Below are 19,344 nucleotides of genomic sequence, written 5' to 3' on the forward strand. Positions count from 1 at the left end.
TGTGAGAGTGGTTCTCAGCAAAGATGACTGATGGATCTTTTAGGAATCCATGCTTTAAAGTTGATTTTTCTGTGTTGGCTGCAGAAGCTGCTTCACTGGAGATATTTTATGGGATGGTTGTTAAGGGAACCCTGGGTAAAATTTCTCAGGAGTGTCTCTGAAAACATTATTCATAATTATAAAGTGATTCATAGAAATCACCAGAAAAATTATGGCAAGCTGTGTTCCAGCATGTTTTTAGGCCATGTGGAATAAATAAAATCGCTAATGTCTGGTTGGGCAATACTGCCTCCCAGTCTTCCTCTGACCACGCCGGCAGGACCTGCTATCGCTTCATAGATATCACAGCATCCTGGGGGACACGAGCTGAGGACATCTGATTTTCCTTCGAGTGTTTTCGATATTGATAATACAAGATAATTCCATCCCTTTAAAGACTCTTGAATAGTATATATTCCAAGAGATGGGTTAGTTAGCACAAAAAGGAGTATCTTTAACCTTGGGATTTTTTAAAAGGGGGAAGACACTGTAGAAAACCCACATGATAGAGCCTGAAAGACAGAAAAACCCATTGGAACGTAGACCCACCTGGTTAGAGGCCAGCTGATGTTCAACAGGTTTTTTTGGCACCTCGGTGAAATTCCCAAAACTGCCCCCAAGCTTTGCTTTGCAGGGAAAAGCAGTACATTGAGGTCCCAGCCCTACAAAGCCCCTCAGCTGGTAGCTGTGTGGATGTGACCGGCTGCTGCTGCTTCCTCTGCCTGGTAAGGAGGTAGGACAGGGCCTGTCAAGGCTGCTGAGGGGCCTGCACTGGTTAATGTAACTTCCTAAGGCGTCGGGTTTATGGTCTAACTTTCCGTGTGCCTTGGTGAACTGCGACAATGTATGTCAGTTGCTGATATTTATATGGAGAATTGTCATTTAATCAGATTATTAAATAATCCAAACAGAAGCAGTATCCCTTACTAAAAAAACTCCCAATTTCCAGCGCCGTGTCTGGTCACTCTGATGTGCTGTGGTGTAACCTATTAGGTCATTTTAGACCTCTTCACAGTCAACTGATTCACGGGCCTGGGTGGTGAGTCACCTGGCATGTGAAGGTGGCTAAAACACACAGACCGAGGGCTGAATGTTCCAGGCGCTCATGTTTCATGTGCAGTTAGAGCTGGACTCACTTCGAAGCAGCTTATGTTTTATCCATCAAAAGGAATGCAGTTCTTTGAATTGGAGAGTCTGCGCACACTCCTACTTGCACACACGCTGTTACTCATTCAAGAAACATTCATGGTGTGCCAGGCAACCCACCAGGCATTCGCATGATAAAAGTGAGCTCCTGCCACTGATAAGGACTTTGAGAATCTGGCCTGCTAATGTGTTTCAAGGGCCTTAGAAATGTTCACAGCTTTGGAACCCCTAATTCTATTTCTGATCATTTGTCCTATGGAAATCATTTCTAATATGAAAAAAACAACAACACACCTTATTCTTCCTCATGAGTATTTGTGTAATTGTTAAGGGTTCAAGATTTGGTGTCAAATTTAGGTTTGACTTCTCTTTAACCCTCAGCTGTAATAGCTGTACAATGGGGATACAAGCTACTTCTTAAGGAGGTTATGAGTGTTAAATAAAAAATGAACGACCAATATAACAAATAGAAAGGGCCTAGCACACTTTCTAGGAGAAGGAAGTATTCAATATACTGTAGCTGTTATTATTGGTATTATCATCACAGCATATCTATAATAGCAAGCTTTAGAATATTAATATTTATAATATCAAACTAAGTGGGTGGGAGTTGATGAATTAAATGTTGCTATATATGCAGGGGTGGACAAAAGTAGGTTTATACCGAGTATGGAAAACATAGTATTTATTCTTGTATTATTATTTATTAATTATTGTATTATTTTCTATACAAACAACTGTAAACATACTTTTGCCCACCCCTGTATTTAATGAAAAGTTATTCAGCTATTTTGAAAAACTGTGAAAATTTATAACAACATGGTATGGACAAATACCTTCTTAGAAAACAGAGCCTGGAGAGCTGGCAATATTTTCCAGACTCCCTTGCAGCTAGGGTTCCTAAAATGACTTAAGTGTAGCCAATTAAAGGTACTTATTTGAGAAGGAAAGTGGAAGTCACATGTCTGTGGCCTTTGTGGTTTCTGCTGGTGGACTTGATGTTTGGGGGGGTGGCGAAGAGGGCAGTGTTAGCAGAGGTCCCTCAGGTAAGGGTTAAAAGACAACAACTCTGTTCCAAGCCAGATTTATAGGCTCCATCTGCACGCCCAGACCAGTGTATAATGGTGCCCTTGGTCACCAGAAGGATGGGAAGATAAACTGTAACTCATCTCCCTTGCTCAGGAAATGGCTCTGCCATTGGGCAAGACTGAGTGTTATAACCCTAATAAAAGTCCTGAGATTCCACTTTTGGTATTTCCACTTTAAAAATTATATCTACCGGGGTTCTGGAAATATTTTATAATTCGATCTAGGTGGTGGTTACATGGGATGCATGTGAAAAACTCATCAAACTGTACACTTAAGACGTGTGTGTTATTTCGTTTAACTATATGAAAGTTACACCCTGATTAAAGAAAAGAACTCTCTGGCAAGACCCACAAAGTGGAAATTTTCACTTTTAATGACCAATGCCCTTGTACAATTTAATGGGTCAGGAGGAGCATGAGCCAAAGCCAAGATTACTCACTCAGACAGGTCCCTTTCCTGTAGAATACTTGGTGAGTTACTCGGTTTGTAGAGACTCGCTACTTACACATTCACTTGGAGAGATTTTTTTGAGTCCACTCAGAATTGTGAGCTCTTCCTTAAACATATTAGCAATCTATCCTATCAATCAAATTTTCCCAGAGTTCCTGCACTAAACATGAGTTTGACTTGCAATGTCAAATGCTAGAAAACTGTAGTAATAACCATACAATAAACAAAATACTTGTCCCTAGATATTCTGAGCTGAAAGATACATAGGTTGAATATCAATCACTTGGATTAAGAAAGTGTAGGGCAGAGGTTTGCATGTCTCAGTGTTCCTCCTTACTCTGGCAGCGAACAAGAAGGTTTTGTGTTGAGGGAGATGCCTGCCCTTAAGGAGGAATATTGCAGCTGCCCTGTGCAGCCGCCCTGGGGTCACTGGGGACAGGACTCTCCAGCAGAACCCAGAGTCAGGATTCATCAGAGGATCTGTGCCCCTTCTCAGAGGGCCTGTGTGCCTTAACATTTTGCTTTGTGGGATTACTGCAAATTAACTTAGGGGACCTTTCCTCCAGAGGGATGTATGTCTGCTTTTGCCATACCAAGATCATCTCAGAATTCTTCAAAGATTTTTATCTGTAGAGTAATGATCTCAGAGTCGGGACCCCTATGGGACCCTAGGTCAGGACAGCCCCAACCCCTTCCTGATACCGTAGGTTCCCATTTAGATTCCTAGTTACCCCAGCCCTGCCTCCCTGCCTTCTAGCTACTGAGCATTCCTGCTTCAGTCCTTGGCGATTCCTGCTCAGCTTTGGGTCACAAAATCCTAGGAAACTCCATCTTCCTCCTTTCCTGCCCTCTCGCCTTTTAGACTCAGCTCTCTGTGTCTGTCCTTCTATTTTGTGGCATCCCCAGAGACCTCATCCACCTCCAGGAGTATGTCATGTCTGAGATCTTATTGTTGTGGAGCAAGCCAGCCCCGAAGCATCTAGTTTCTCATGGTCTGGAGACAGTTTTGTGAAACTTAACTTTACATGAATACATACACTTTGGTCACTTGCTTGGTGTCACTTTTGGCTGGAACAAATGGATATACAGATTCCACCCTGCTCACGGGGTAGCGTTGGTGCTGGGCTCCCAGGTTGAGGGGAGGATGACATGAGATGATTTTTGTGGAAGAACAACCCCCTTTTACTTCACCTACAAAATTGGAATTACAAGGGACCTTCTCCAGCCGTAGCCTGGACTCAGCCTTGCCTTTGATTACTTATGTTCAGCCTCAGTAGTGTCCGTCTGTCCTGTCCGGTGGGTCATCCCACACTCCCACCGTAACACTCGCTCTGAGAAAATGCTAGGACAAATGCATGAGTAAAACTGTGCTTAAGTATGACCCCTCCCAGCAATATCAGTGCCTGGAGCAGGGGCGAGTCCAAAGGAAAGAAGCTCTAATTGTAGAATTTGGGATATTGACCTAGTGGTTTTGCAGGGTCAGGAGGGGAGGGGTGGTGGGATTCTGAGCCTTTCTGGCTCCCCTGAAATCACACCAAGCGTTCAGCAGCCACTTGCTTAATCCGACAATAGAGCCCGCTGCCTTTGGAGAGGTGCCCATGCTTCTTCCTGGCTTTACGGGCCCACGCAGCCGAGAGACTGTGATGCCAGGTCCCCTTACCCGTGAGCTCCGGCTGAGAAAGCAAACAACTTGCTACACACGCACATTGATTCAAATTGCTGAATGGAGTTCTTCTCCGCTGAGTTATAATGAGGACTGAGTTTTCCAAGGGTGTGATATATGAGCCTTTCACAAATGGGTTTTAAATGGGGGCACTGGCTGTTTCACGCCAGCTATGGCTGGGTTGGGGGCCCTTCGGCTCCAAGGAGCCAAAATGAGCTGGTGGAGGCAGGGGAGAGGCTGAGCAGGCGGAGCCCCTCCACTCATGAGCTGTTCCACTCAGCATCACTGGGCGCTTCGTTGTCATTTCTCTCAAGAAAGAAAGAACACACGCTGATGTGAAGATTGACCGTGGGATCCCTCTGTGCAGCAGACGGCACCAGAAATGGAAACGCTGGCACTCTTTTCCTGTTTGTGCTTCTTTCTCTGTAGAACTGTTTGGAGGTGAGTTAGAATTTCACTCTCCTCCCTTCTCTCTCTGCTGTACATTCCAACTGGGAGAGGGAGGAGAGTGTAGTTGGTTGAAAAAGGTCTCCCAAAGCTATGTCCATGTCGTAATCCCTGGAACTTGTGAAGGTGACCTTGTTTGGGAAAAGGACTTTGCAGATATGATTAACTTAAGGATCTTGATGTGATGAAGAGAGCATCCTGGATTATTGGGTGGGCCCTAAACGTCATCACAGTCCTTATAGGAGGCAGGCAGAGGGAGATTAGGCAGTTACACAGAGAAGTGGGGGATGTAAAGATGAAGGCGGAGATTGGAGCAATGGGGCCACAAGCCAAGGGATGCCCAGGATTGCCAGTAGCTTCCAGAAGCTGGGAGAGGCATGGAAGGATTCTCCCTCGGGGCCTGGGGAGGAAATGCAGCCCTACCAACACCTTGGTCTCAGACTCCTGGCCTCCAGAACTGTAAGAGAATAAATTCCTGTTGTTTTAAGCCATGTAAACTGAGTCAGGCATCACCAAGGCTCCAGGCTAGTGGCCAGCATCAACTTTCTCTTGCTTTATAGACTTGCAGAAATTGGGGGACCCGAAGGCTCATTTGGGAAGAAAAGATTGGCCATTCCTCAAAATATGTCACAACGCTTGGCCATCTGTAATTTGCTCTATGACCTTGGAAAAGGGCTAAGTTCCCTGTAACTCTGTCCCTCCATCAGGAAATTGAGTAGATTACCCTTGGCACCTCTGTCTTCCCTGAAGATGCCTGGAGTTGCTGGTTTAAGCTTGATTAGCTTGTGAGAAGCCTTGGTGACCTTCTTGACCACTCTGGCCTTCACATCTGCCCCTTCGATGGATTTGCATGTAGCCTTAGAAAGCCTTTCTTTCCAGCTGCTCCTCCTTGAGTGTAGAAGCTTCTTCTAGAGCCTACTGGGTCTGCAGGCCACCGCCAAGGCTCCTCATACCAGCCCTCCTCTCCTCCTGAAGCTGGTCCCTTGTAACTGCATGACTCACCCCCAGTCCTGAGCTCTGGGAAAGCAGGGACCACTTTGCACTATCCCCGCTGTGTCCCTGGGAGCTCGTCAGCACCGCACAAACACGTGGGGAATGAACGCAAGAATGAAAGAGTGGAATTCATTCATCACATTAATTCTGCATGTCCTCAGGTTGAGTCCTGCCTTTCAGATCATATTTAATTGCTCATTTGTTTTTTTTTAATTATTAAAAGTGTTATTACAAAAAATTACTTGGGCCACTGTTGTTTCCTCTAGGTTGACTATTTAAAAAAAATTTTTTTTAGCACAAAAAGAACTCTTCGAGTGAGAGATAAACAAAGCCATTAGGTAAAATTAATTGGAGTAATTAAGAGCAAATTGTTTTCCTGGGAAAACCATATAGTAGGAGCTGGTCAGGGCAGGTCTGCTGGGAGCCTCGGCTCCTGGGGCTTCCTCAGCTTTGGTCTCTGCTTTGTTCGGCGGCTGCTGGTGGTTCTCACTGGTAGCCGCTACTAGTGGTGGTGACACATTAATTGAACCTCACTGCTTCCAGGTGTGTGGCACACTCCGGGGTCACCAGTGCAGGGGGGCTCCATGTGCATTCAATTACTGCTGCGATATGAAGGAATGCAACCTGTCATACATTCAAGTGTCAGTTACCGCCGGGACCCGCTGCACAAACTAAACCAATCAGCCCTTCCCCGAGGAGCACCGCTGGGCTGGAAACACTGGAAACCGTGTGTGTGTGACGGGAGAGGCGGGGAGGAAACAGGACCGAGAGGGGAAGGGCCAGAAGGCTGATAAATCCTTCTGGAAAATGCAGGCAAGGTGTTTCCACTTGTTTCGAGATGGCACTGTGGAGTGTGGTAGGACATGGGGTGGCGTGAGGAAGCCACGGGAGCTGCAGAAGTCGAGCCCGGGATCCGAGCATGTGCCGGGGCCCAGGCTGCGGATGAAACAGCCATCACTCCATGTAGGGAGTTATTACATGGGGCCCACCTATGACCTTCACATGTTCAATGTTTATACTCAGGCTTTACATAAACAATGTGAAGACATGCTCACTCTCCTGCAAGATTTGGCTCTAATCTATTAATCTAAAATTGCGATACTTGGACAATCAAAACATGCAATTAGTTTACGGAAGAAGAATTTTCACAAGCAGGGTTTTCCGCCCTCTCCGGTTGTCATGAACTGTAACCGGGCCCTGTTCCCTTTGGGTTCGTTCAGAGGAGTATGAGGCCGTGACACCCTGGGGCCGCCCCACGAGGCCCCCTTTTAGAGGAATTTTTCTTTCCTTCCTTCCTTCCTTTTTTTAAAAGGCATTTTTCTTAGGAGCCAGGCACGGTTATTATAATTAGTATTTATTACACCGTCTTCCTTCCCCGAACGCGCAGTGATCAATCATGATTACCTGACTCCAGCTCTGCCCTGCATGGAATAAGTATTATCCCCCCTTCCCTCAGCAATGAAAAGAGGGCGAACAGTCTCATTCGAGGTCACCCAACAAATTATTCCATATTAGAAACCACAGCCGCTTAAGCTCCATCGCCGCGGAGACAAACAAGCCATGTTTTTAAGTCTCCGCCTCTCAGGTTGGGGCGCTGTATGTAGCCCAGTTCCCCAGGTTGACCTTGGCATCCATTCACCAGTCAGCAAATACTTGTTAAATACCTACTTTTAGATGTGTTAATTGTAGGAATAAGAGTCTTTGGTTGACAGAAGACAGATTGAATTCCAAACCTTAAAACCCCGCTGAACGCTTATTACTGGGAAAAGTCCTCATTGTTGGTGCCATTTAATTTCAGGCCCATTTCTCCGCCTGTCCCCTCTTTCTGCATCTCTTCTAGCTCTTACCTTCTCAAGGCCCCCTGCTTGCTCACCTTGCTTTCTCCTCCAGAACGTGGACTCTGGCTATTGAATACATTGAGCTGGATTAAACCACCGAGATTCAACCATTTTTTTTTTTACTCACACAGCAGGCGATTTCGTGCGGTCAGCTTAATCAAGGACTGCTACAGAGGGCTGCGGTTTCTGCTTCTGTAATCAAACTTTACAGTTTGTACCTGGAGAGAATTTTGAAAATGGCATGATGCCGCACAACTAAGGTGAATGTTCCAGTTTTTATTATTAAAGTTAGGACCTGTTTGCTTCTGGATTTAATTGATAATTTGCTTATGAAAGCCCTCAGTTGGGATCTTTTAACCAGGAGCCAACTTCCCCGTGTTGGGAGATAATGGGAAGGGCCTGGTCAGGAAGGAGCGCAGCTGGGCTTGTGAAGTCTTCCAGGGACACAAATAAGATAGCTGGTGTGAGTCAGGCTACCTCAGGGAGAGGGGGGGAGGGAGGGAGAGGAGGCCTGCCTGGAGCCAGCTCTTTGCCTGTCCAGCTCACGTTAGCCCCACTATATTCTCATTGTGGCATAGGAGTGACTCCCTTTTCTATGTGACCACATCTGTATTAATTATTTTACAATAGCACAAGGTAAAGAAGAGAGAATGTTCTGATGCTCTGCTCTTGATTGCGTCTCCTTGCTGAGTGTGAGCAGCCAAACAAACGCAGACTCAGCTCCAGACCCAAAGGGGCTGGAGCAGCGCTTTTGGGACTGTCCTCCTGGGGTTGCACAGAGCCCAGTGAGGTGAGCTGGTTTGGAGACAGACACCTTCTTGCTTTGTCCTCACATGGTGGGGAGAGAGAAAGCAAGCTCTCTTGTGACTCTTCTTGAAAGGCACTCATCCCGTTCATGGGGCTCCACCCTTATGACCTCATTACCTCCCAAAGGCCCCACCTTCACATATCATCACATTGGGGACCAGGGCTTCAACATATGAAGTTTGTGAGGATACAGATATTCAGTCCATAGCATCACGTTAACCAGGCAGTTTAGTGAAATCCGCTGAGCGGACTTATGAACAATCCTGGCCTCTGTCTCTTACGTGGTCTCAGTTCAGGAGTATTCTCTCTTTTTCTCTTTGGCTTGTGCATCTTTCAAATGGCCTGTCTCTGTCCAGATACCCTAGAAAACAGAGCCTGAGGCAAGGACCAAGAGCTAAAGCATCATTTGGGAGGTGCAGTCTCCGGGAGGCAGAGCGCAGGAAAGAGGAGCGAGGCCAGGAGGGTGGGGCGTGATGCTACGAGCTGTGAAGACAGAACTGGTTGCTCGGCAGACGTGCTCCTCAGCTTCACGGGTGTCACTGTGTCTAAGACTAGTCCATTGTGGGGAGAAAGAGAGAAGATATTCACCTCCCTGGCTTCCCCCAGGCTCTTGCTTCCCCTTGGTCCATGTCTACCCCTTGGGCAGCTGACTCCTGGACAATCGATTGCCTCATCCAGCTTCTTCCCAGCCAGGCAGACCCCATGCCCTGTGGTGCAGATGGCATCCTTCTTTGGTGAGTCCAGAGTGTGGGCAGGAGCCAGAGCCTCTAGGCAGGCAGCTGGTTGGCCTCAGGCAGGAGAACTTCCGGGGCAATGAAGCTGGTCAGTCACTGAGGCTGAGGCTGCAGCCAGGGGCCCAGGAGGAAGGCGATGCGAGAGCATCGGAGGGACACATTAGGTGTGTTCAATACACGAGCCCATTCACACGATAATTAATAAATAGTTATTATGCCTCCTTGGCTTAGGGCCTGGGAGGAAAAATCAGAGAAGAAGCATTAATTAAACATGTAACCCGGGGAGTCCAGCCTGGTGTGAGAATATACCCGAGAGCACAAATAAGTGCACAGGGCCCAGGTGAGGGGGAACATTTGTTTAAAAAGATGGTGACATTCATGTTTACAAATGCTTAGTAGCTTTATGAGTTTGAAGGCTTAGCTGCTGGAGCTATGGAGGTGTTATTTAGCTTGATTTTAACTAACAGACATAAAGACATTCCTAGATTTCACTTCCTCAGTCACTGACTCAACACAGATTTCCTGAGAACTTCCTAAGGCCTGGCGACGTGCTGGGTGCTTCCTGAAACTCTCTTATTCCCAACTCACCTTGGCCCTGTGGGTGGGTTTACGGCCCCTATTTCATAGTTGAAGAAATTATAGCTTAGGCAGCTTAGGTAACTTGCCCAAGGTCATGCAGCTTTCAGGCTCAAGACTGGGATGTTTTCCCGGGTTTCTGACTCCCAGTTCACTGCTGTTTTACTGGCCGCAGGGTAGGGGGAGGTGAATGCAGGTACAGTGACTGCCCACGGGGTAGTCGAGCCCTTTGTGAGGGTGCACGGAGTAAGGAGTCTACCACTCAAGCACCATTAGCAGGGAGCTCCAGGTGCTAACAAGTCTCTGTGGCCCACAGGTGACCTGAAGAATAAATGGTTTAAAATCTAAATGGATTCTGGCGTGCACCTGCCTTTTTTTTTTTTTTTTTAGTAGATCTGCTGCCCTCCTTAGGTTGGGTCTGAATCAGCGTTAAATGGAACCAGCATGTTGGGGTTTGGCCACCCAGGTTTGCTTGGTGGAGCTGATGAGAAGGTGAAGGTGAGGTGGAGGGCGGTGTGGGATGGGAACCTCGCTTCCCCCCCCCCCCCCCCCCCCCAGAGCTGGACAAGACAAGCCCGGAGGCGACAAGCCAGGATGAGCTTGGAGTGGCCATCTGTGAGGTAGGTCGGTTCTGCGCCCTGGGAAGCCACCTGGGGATGGAGAGCAGGGGCTGGCTGGCAGGATTCCTAAGACACCAAGAGCCATTGCAGGAAAGAGAGGCATCTGCAAACAGGAGGCAAAACTGAGTCCCAAACGAGCTGAGTAGGGACGAGTGGGGGTTCCGGGAATTTAGATATGGTTTGAAGACCTCCTTGTGAAACACTGTCCCGGCTCAGATGCCTCCCAACTTCAAGAGTTAGAAGAGGGGTCTGAGTATGGGCCGAAGTGCGCAGAACAGGAGGCCCTGCCGGGCTCGCCGAGAGAGACCAGGTTGGCAAAGAGGTCTTCAGTGCCCGGTGGTGTGAAACCGAGCTGATCCAAGAAGTCAAAGCGGTTGTGTCCTGCACCCCACCGCTTTTTAAAGGCCGGACTGCCCACTCCTCACCAGATCCGACTTGTTTTTCCCTGAGAATGAGCATATGGGTTCTCATAGCAATCACAGCCTGGGGAGCTAGGGGCCCAGCCCACTCCGTCCACGAGGGTTTGCTACTGCTCCTGAGTCACCCCAGTCTCCCACGGGCTCGGGCAGAAGAGGGGGATGGGATCGGGAAAGAGGTTGGTTACATCACTTCATCCCCACCCCGGGACACCCAGTCCCGAACCCTGGGTGTCCTCTTTGTCGCTTCCCCAGAAGGCGCTGTGGGCAGCCTCCGTCACCCCAGGCTGGCTTGAGATCAAGCCTGGGGGCGGAAAACCCCTCCTTTCTGAGTCACAGAGGCCTTTCCTTGGACCCCCTCCCCCTTGACAAATAAAACCAGGACGTGGAGATCATTACGCGGCATGTTATTATGCAAAATTGGATTAATTAACCTCGTCTGGCCTCTCAGCGTGAGAGGCAGAAAAAATGGGGTCTAGTTCAAATGCAGCATTTTGAAAATGTCAGCCATGACTAGGTGATAAATATTTATAAATATATACGCCTCATATCAACAGGGTGGCCAGTGTATTTTTACATGTAAGTACACAAAGGCACTCTGTTGTCAACACGCACTCAAAGCAGCGGCCTTGAAAGGGCCGTTATGGCTCGTACAGGAATGTTTATTAAGAATAATCCTCCGCTGAATGGGCCCATTGACGGTATCAGGGCAGCCAGGCCGGGGTGGCGGACCGTCAGGACTGATAGTGCTGTTCCCACAGCAGGCCGAGGCCTGACAGTGGCGCGATGTGGCACCAGCCCTGGCCATTCCTGGTTGCATGTGTTTGTTCTGGAAACGTTGACCTAGGACTTGAGTGTGTCCTTAAACCATGGCATGTAGGTCCAGAGTCACAGAGCCACGCAAAGGACTTCCCCCTGTAATTTGAGCTCCAAGGGCTAATTGGAGTTCAGATGTGTGTCCCAGCTAAACCCTTTCTGGCCCCCTTTCCTGAGTAGGAACATTTCCTGGGGGTTTCCCACATCTGTCCCTTCCCACCTCTCCCCTGCTTTTCCTAGTAGAGCCCTCTCAGCTCAGTTCCCTCTGGGCATCCCTTCCTTGTCTTAGGGGGCTTTTCATTCATTTATTCAACCAATATTTATTGAGTGCCTACTATGTGCCGGACATGGACCAAATGCTGGGCCTGCGGTGAGGGATCAGATAGACATGGTTCCTACAACCCTCCTGGGAGGAGACATTAAAAAACACACGAGCTTAACAAAAAGCAAGGATGACTTCAGAGGGGGAGGTGGCACTAAAAGTCAAGCAGGTCCCCTAGGTTGGGGAAGGTTTGGGTTTGGGTTGGGGATGTGTCCTGGGGGAGTGTTTCAGGAGGGGACATCTAGAAAGTGTGTCCGGGAGTGACCTGTGGGTTGAGAGCTGACTGCGTGAAGGAGCCAGCCACCCACGGTCTGAGGCTGGAAGAACCTTCCAGGCAGGAGGAAGAGTGAGGGCAGAAGGCCCTATGAACATGGCGTGTTCAAGGATCAGGAAGGTAGAGAGCTTAGTGTGGCAGAAGCCAGCAAGCAAGGGGCAGGTGGCCAGGGGCCCGGAGGACGCCCCCTGCATGTTCCTCTTGGGAAATCGCAAGTGGCTCCTGGAATGCCGGCTCCTCTCAAGCTGGAGCCGTTCACACCATTGCCAAGAGCCCTTGGGGAGGCCAGGAGATAGTTTTCAGGTTGTTGACTCAAATCCCCCCTGGTCGATCGGTTTACTTAGTAATGTCTGGGATAAAACTGCGGTCCGAGGATTTGGGGTATTTTCCCCTATTCCGTGTTTGAGTTTGAGCTTAACTCTGCCCGTCATGACATTTTTCATCATGGAGCTTGATAGCTCCCTCTCGATTTGGTCCCAGTTCACCGGGAGGCCTCCAAGGTGACTTATTTCCCCTCAGACACTCCGTGGCTCGCTTACCACTCAGCATGGTTGAAAGAGAAAATTTAAAGACTCAACTTTGTTTATTATTCCAAGAATAGTTGACATCACGATCAATACATCCAGACAGAAGCTATTAACATTTTAATGAGTTACTCAGTAATATTCCAACGATGCATCAATGAGTCATGGCCCCTTTGATTAAGGGTGTACTTCGGAAAGTACTGTAAATATATATAAGGAAGGCCCCGGATGGGGAGCTGTCACCCATCAATCCTGGGGATAAGAGTGAGCATTCATGAATAAAGAAGCTCACAAGGTGGCTGTCCCTGGGCTACACAGTTTACTGTAAGAGAAGTAACCTTTTCAAATGCCACTGGTCCCCACTAACTGACAAACAAAGTTGTCCACCTCTGTTGATTGCAGAGGGGGCTGGGATGACAGAGGCCAATAGAGGGGTGGGCGCCCATATGGTTCCAGTCCAGTGTGTTAAATACTTTGCCATGAACACCCTTTTGGGTCCCCTCTCTCCCGGCTTTCAACTCCCTAAAGATTTCCCTGAGGTCTTTCTTGATCTGATTGGGCTCTAGACTGCTGTGATATAAAGCCCCCCCGCTCCCCAGGGGGATCTGATGCTGATGCTGATGCTGGCCTATCCCTGAGACTTTGGAAGGCAAACTTAATTCTTGTTTGTGCCAAGGAGAGGAGGCCTATGAGTTTGTGAAGTCGGGGTGAGGGTGTACCAGATGACCCAGCCTACCTTCTGCAAGACACGGGGCCCATGGTTTGCTCTCGGGCTAGATTTGGGCTTGGGGACAGGGGTGTGAGACTGGGGGAGATGACAGGACATTAATGGTAGTAATCACCCTGTGAAGCTTCTAATGATGAGCCCTTTAACTCATGGACCAGAGCTTGGGAGGCTGTGGGCTTCAGCAGCTTGAATCTAGGGCAGGGAAAAGGAGTTGGCCCACGGGGGTGAGGGTAGAGTTGAGGCTGAGCCAAGGAAAGTATCCACACACATTCCTGCAGTTCTGTAGTGGCGGGAGGCGGCGGCGAGGGAGCACCGAGGTGAATGGACCAGGCGCCTTGTTCTCACACCACGGCCCTTGGCCACCAAGGACATGCACGTCGGAATAGAGCCAGCCTTTCCCATCCTCTGTGAGATTTTGCTTTCACTTTTCTGTGCTGGAAACATGCTGGCTCTGAAGCCTGAGTGCAGCAGCAGTGCACCTGCTCACTGCACGCACCTACCTGCCCGCAGCACGCGGGCTCGCCCACTGGGTGCACCTACCTGCCCGCAGCACTCAGGCTCACTCACTGGGTGCACCTACCTGCCCGCAGCACGCGGGCTCGCTCACTGCACACACCTACCTGCCCGCAGCACGCGGGCTCGCCCACTGCACGCACCTACCTGCCCGCAGCACGCGGGCTCGCCCACTGGGTGCACCTACCTGCCCGCAGCACGCGGGCTCGCCCACTGGGTGCACCTACCTGCCCGCAGCACGCGGGCTCGCCCACTGGGTGCACCTACCTGCCCGCAGCACGCGGGCTCGCTCACTGCACACACCTACCTGCCCGCAGCACGCGGGCTCGCTCACTGCACACACCTACCTGCCCGCAGCACGCGGGCTCGCTCACTGCATGCACCTACCTGCCCGCAGCATGCAGGCTCGCCCACTGCACGCACCTACCTGCCCGCAGCACGCAGGCTCGCCCACTGGGTGCACCTACCTGCCCGCAGCACGCGGGCTCGCCCACTGGGTGCACCTACCTGCCCGCAGCACGCGGGCTCGCCCACTGGGTGCACCTACCTGCCCGCAGCACGCGGGCTCGCCCACTGGGTGCACCTACCTGCCCGCAGCACGCGGGCTCGCTCACTGCACACACCTACCTGCCCGCAGCACGCGGGCTCGCTCACTGCATGCACCTACCTGCCCGCAGCATGCAGGCTCGCCCACTGCACGCACCTACCTGCCCGCAGCACGCAGGCTCGCCCACTGGGTGCACCTACCTGCCCGCAGCACGCGGGCTCGCCCTGGCCCTGCGCCTGCTGACACCGCTGCTGCCCCACAGTAGTGACGAAAGTCAAACGGGAGAGCGTGAGGAGCGCTCACCACAGCCTGCTGCCAGGCGACTCGGTGCTGTCTGGGACGGCTGTCTACATCGGCGGCTTTTCCTCTCAGCTCGTGGGGGCAACCTCATAGACCCAACGGGAAAGGAAAAGGTGGCAGCGCCTGTGACGTCCCCTGGGCTGTCACTCTGCTCCCCGTTTCCTGAGGCCACAGGCCGTTGGCGCGTTTCTCTGTTATTCTGCGCTTTGACAGCGTTTACCCAGTGTCTGCCATGGACTTCTGCTTTTGGCTACATGGTGGACCAAGCTGACACGGGACAGCTCTGGGTACAAATGCCAACAAAAGCTGGGTGACTAAGGCAATTAAAAAGTCGTAGCTGAAAGAAAGGGAAGGTCCCAGCGTCAGCAACACAGAGGGAACTGGAAGCGGAGGCAGGGGAACCATCTGCGTGCGGTGGGAGCCTCCGGGAGCTTCTCATGACCTAGGTCTTAACTCTCAGGACAGGTGGCCTGGAACTCAGACCTCCCGCGTCCAGGGAAGGCCCTCCACAGGCAACACCCTCTGTCGGCGGCAGACTCGGAGGCCAAGAAAGGTTTTTCCCCTCTAAGGCTCTAAGTGGCAGGGGAAAGTCACCCGGGGGAAACTGAAACCTGAAGTCCAAGCCAGACGCCAGTTACCCCATCCAGTTGCCTCAGTTGAGTGGTGAGTGATGCGTAATCTGAGAATTGACATAAAGTTGGTGCCTGGCTAGTTTCCACAGAAGCGAAGGTGGAGATGCCTTGCAGGCCATTTCCATAAACCCGGCAACAAAGGGTCCCCTCCGAAGAAACAGTCCTCTGTGTTGAGCTCATAACTACAACAGGACACAAGAGGAATATCGCAAGCTTGGGCCGGCCGTGGTGGGCAAGCAGAAGGCCCTTCTTTGGGGTGAGTTAGGTTGGCAGCCTGTGGGGCAGGACCTGTCATTCAGCTCCTCACCCAAACGCCATCAGCCCCAAGCCCACCTGGGGAATGATGCCATCCTCAGGGGACAGGACTTGGGACTTGAGGCTCCCCTAGTAATGGCAAAAACAAAACACTGGAGATAAAAATAACTCCGAGCCAACAGCTTGTTTCTACAAATTGCAATTAAGCAGCCACCGGCGCTTCCAAATAAACACAGTCCCAATTTCCATCTCGGTGAAACTTTATTTAATGTCTCCGTGACATCTGATGACCCATATCACCCCGCAAACCCTGAAACAAGAAACAGCATGTCATCCTACCCTTAACACAGATGTGGAAGTCAACAGGCAGAGTGGCTTCCTGAGGGGGCTGCTGTCATGGCCACATTCTGCTAAAGGGACATCAGACGTGTATCGAGGACATCGGCTGTGTGGGAACACCCGAAATATAAATGTTCTTCCCCAAACACCCCCATTCCTGAGTTGGTGATGTTTCTCCTGGAGAGAACAGGTCCAAATATTCTGGAATATGCCTCTTTTTCCCCGCTCAAGCCAATTATTCTTATCAAGCTCTTTCATGTGTGACTCTCCTGCAGACAGAGAATGAGAGACCGGGCCCCTACGCCTGATGTTGTTACTCTCCTTGAAACAGGTACTATTATCAAAACCTAGGGCTGGTCTTATAGGTTACTGGAAAGGAGTTTTATTAGTAAGACAGAAATACAACTTGCAAGAGATATCCGGGGAAATCAAAGGTTAAAGCCACGGCCTCTTCAGGTGGCGAGTAATGAGTGTGTGTGTGTGTGTGTGTGTGTGTGTGTTTTCAGGTGAAATTCACAGACACAAAATTAACCATTTTAAGATGGAAAGTTCAGTGGCACTTAGCGTATTCACCATGTTGTACAGCCACGCTTCTATGTAAACACTTTCATCACCCTGAAAAGAAACCCATTAAGCACTTGTTCCCCATCCTCTCTCCAGCCCCTGGCAACCCCAAATTTCCTTTCTGTGTCCATGGATTTGTACATTCTGCACATTCATATAAATGCAAGCATACAATAAGTGTTCTTTTGTGCCTGGCTTCTTCCGCTCAGGATGATATCTTCAAGATTCATCACATTGTAGCATGTACTGGAACTTCATTCCTTTTCGCGGCTGAATAATATTCCACTGTATGTATTGGAGTGTGTGTGGTTCTTTTTTAAAGAAAGTGACTTTGACTCTGTAACCTGCGTCTTCTATGACTAGGAAGCCTTTTTGCTCCCTTCCACCTCCTCTCTGGAACCACAACGGGGCAGAGTAAGATTGCCAAGTGATGTCTGCAGCAGCTGAAGAGCAAGCTGGGACCAGGAGTAAAACTGTGCTGCTGGCGAGTCTTCGACACAGGCATCTTGAGCTTGGGGTCATCCAATGCTATGAAAGAAGTTTTCACCCCGCAGAGTTAAGCAAATAGTAAGTAGGAAAATAAATTTGGGGCTCGGGTTCTGGCAGATTAGGGGAAAGGTAATTCAGTTAGTGCTCTTGGGGTGTGCCTCTAAAATAAACTATTTGGGGAACTCTCTCGCTGGTGTAGAATCATGTAAATAAACAGTCCCTTGCTTCAGACTACTTGTGAGGCTATTAATCCTATTTCATTTTGCCAATGAAGGATTTTGCTCGACTTTTCAATGTCCTGTGCAAAATGTCCTTCCTGACCCTCCTCCCTCCCCAGCTCCCTTCACCCTGTGGTCCCCAGGGACTCGTTTCCTGTGCCCTGTGAATGCTATCGGGTGACACCCAGGCGTGGAGCTCCAGCCCTCGCAGTCTGAAAGCTGACCCCCGCTGTCCTGTCCGGTTTGATGAAATGGTCACCAAAGTCTGTTTAGTGGAGTTTTCTGTTTTTTGAACAAGAGGCATAAATGTGCATTTGGGATGAAGACAGATGATTCTTGGGTAAAATGAGGTTTTAGAAATGAAAGTGTTTGTTTATGGGTTTGAAACATTGGAAAACAGTATGGTTCCGACTCTCACGAGGAAAATGAGCTGTTTTCTCCCTAATGAAGTGTTTGAGACGGTTGTTGGGGAAACGAATGAAGGAGGCTTGTTAGTTAATGGTTCCTCCTGGGCATCTCAGGGGCTAGCACACACTCCCTCTCTCTCCTCTCTCTCCCCCCCTTGTTCTAATTCACTCACGTGCACACTCACACACTCACACACTCACACACATACTCACACACACACGTTAGAATCTTTACTGAACTTTTGCTCTGTGGCAGGACTCTGATGAAACCCTCCCCCCAAATATGATTCATGCCTTCATCCTGCTGGGAGGACGGGGTTCATGTTTGGTTCTGCTCAGCGCCTAGCACAGGCCCTGGCACACAGCAGATGCTTCGAAAGGGCCGATAGAAGGAATGGGCGCGCCTTCCAACTTGGCTGCAACAGCATCTCCCTGGTTCCGGCAGGAATCTAGACAGAAGCGTCAGGAGCACAATTGCTGGTGTGCTGCTCGAGAGGAGAGCCATTTTCATTGTTTCATTCACTCATTCTTTATTTTTAAATATGTTTTCATTGATTTCAGAGAGAGGAAGGGAGAGGGAGAGAAAGATGGAAACATCAATGATGCGAGAGTCATTGATGGGCTGCCTCCTGCACGCCCCCTGCTGGGGATCGAGCCCACAACCCGGGCACGTGCCCTGACAGGGAATCGAATCATCATAGGTCGATGCTCAACCGCTGAGCCACACCGGCAGGGCCATTCATTCGTTATTATTTATTCTTTCTGTTCCCCACCACTCCCCTTCGGCAGCTATCAGCTTGTTCTCTGGACACTGCTGCCAGTCTACAAGGAGTGGAAAGGGCCTTGGGGTTAGGAATCCGGATTATTGCCAGATTTTAGATCCTGTCTCCCAGTCATGGGGCCAGAGGGTTTCAGCAAGGTGCCATCCTGGAAATAGCAGGAAAAATGAGTATCTCCTGTCCTACGATGTCCTGCACTAGGGAAACCTTGACTCCAGAAGAGGGAGCTGGGCCATTTACTCGACATAGGTACTGAGCTGAGTGCCTTCCATGGACCAGGCATTGGGGTGCTGTGCGAACAAGGCCGTGATGGGGCCAAGAGACACCAGAAAACTTGGCCACAGAGAAAGGGGGTTCTGTATTGACTTAATGAAGTGGTAGAGGGGGCTGGGCCTTTGAGCAGTGCTTTCAGGGACACCCAGAGAATTCTTTTGTCCATATGTATTGTACCCACTAATCTGATGTTTGGCCATTAGATATTAATTCCTTTGTATATGAAAGACTTTTAAGACGTTGAGAAACCCAGATCTGGTGCCCGGTCCTATGGAAGAGTACACGGGATGGACACTAAGATGAAAGGCGGCCAGAGGAGGCAGGACCCAGACGGGGGTGCAGGGGTGCTGCTCAGGACAAAACTCTGTTGATCGTATGACCTGCCCAGGCACTGATCCCTCTGTCCCTTCGTTCCTGGAGTCTGACTGTGTTTGGTGACTCTCCCTCCTCCTTGTTGCCACATCTGTGCTTTTGCTCAGGTCGCCCTCTTTGGGGAAAGCATTCCATCTGCAGCTGAGGAGTAAAATCGGTTCGTCTGCGCCACCGA

General features: G+C 49.9%; 1 protein-coding gene across 1 annotated transcript in view; it reads right to left on the reverse strand.

The window, feature by feature from the left end:
* The window catches only part of CHAF1B (chromatin assembly factor 1 subunit B), a 371,302-nt gene that overhangs the window by 198,803 nt on the left and 153,155 nt on the right, over positions 1 to 19,344 (reverse strand). The window lies entirely within an intron of this gene.

Source organism: Miniopterus schreibersii (genome assembly GCF_964146895.1).
Source record: "Miniopterus schreibersii genome assembly, chromosome: 5".
Lineage (NCBI taxonomy): Eukaryota > Metazoa > Chordata > Mammalia > Chiroptera > Miniopteridae > Miniopterus > Miniopterus schreibersii.